Here is a 1,458-nt window from a genome sequence, read left to right as displayed (position 1 = left end):
AGAGAGAGAGAGAGTCCGGCTACTATATTTTTATGAGTATAAGCTTTTTTGTTCTCATAAGTTTCGGCCGTTAGATCTCTTCTTTAATCATATTCACCCGTTAGATCAAACTATCAACCAACCTTAGAGGACCACTATTATTGATCCTAACCGAGGACCACTATCATCCTAACCGCACATATCTTCATTCAATGGCCGAAAACTTATGACTACAAAGGGGTTTATACTCATAAGAGTACAGTAACCCTAATATATATATATATATATTATATACTATCATATATATATATATATATTATATATATATATATATATAGTAGGGCTACTGGTGCGATATAGGAGCACAAGCTGGCCCTTTGCTCCTATGTTCTTAACGCGCCCATACAAATTTGATGGGTGATTAGGGTGAAAGGGAAAAAGTAATTGGAGAAAATTGCGATTTCGTCATTTCTCTCTTTTTGAATTACGCTCCAATATCTTTTCTCGCCATTCACACCTAACCACCCATCAAATTTGATGCGGTAAGAACTTAGAATCACAAGAGATGCTATGCTCTAAATAGGCACAGGTAGCTATATAATATATATATAATATAAAGTATATATATTATATATAGGGTCAGCTAATATATTCTATTAGAGTACGATCGCTCTTAGTACTCCATAAATTTGTTTCGATGATATGAGTTCCGATATCGACGCATCCACACCGTTAAAAACGTATTACAGTATTAAAACTATCTAGAAATCAAATTTTATAATTTTTCGAATCATTACCTATATCAAGAGGTCACAAATTTGACAATTTTTAACGGCCGGTATGGGATACTTACTAGTTTAACGGTGTAAAAGAATCGGAATTTGTTGAATTTTTGATAGAAAATTCTATTCACTACATAGATAAAGGTCAATAACTCCGATCTTGAATTAAAGGATCCGATCATCCTTTTTTAGGACGTCGTTCGATTTAGACCGTTCATTTTATGCCCACTTGATGGACTTTATTATGATTTCGAAAATTTATAAAATTTATTTTCTAGAAGTTTCAAATACTTTAGATCATATTTAACGGAGTGGATCGTCGATTCAGAAGCTCCATCATCGAAAACAACTTATGAGTACGAGGGCTCCAATACTCTAGAAAATTTCGTAAATTTTCGAAATCATAATAAAGTCCATCATGTGGGCATAAAATGAACAGTCAAAATCGAACGACGTCCTAAAAAAGGATGATCGGATCCTTCGTTTCAAGATCGGAGTTATTGATCTTTATCTATGTAGTGAATAGAATTTTCTATCAAAAATTCAACAAATTCCGATTCTTTTACACCGTTAAACTAGCAAGTATCCCATATCGGCCGTTAAAAATTGTCAAATTTGTGACCACTTGATCGTAAGGTAAATGATGTCGAAAAATTATAAAATTTGATTTCTAGAAGTTTTAAATGCTGTATATAAC

Source organism: Ananas comosus, linkage group 3 (assembly GCF_001540865.1).
Source record: "Ananas comosus cultivar F153 linkage group 3, ASM154086v1, whole genome shotgun sequence".
NCBI lineage: Eukaryota > Viridiplantae > Streptophyta > Magnoliopsida > Poales > Bromeliaceae > Ananas > Ananas comosus.
The sequence above is the reverse complement of the archived record's forward strand: the minus strand, read 5'-3'. Positions refer to the sequence as shown.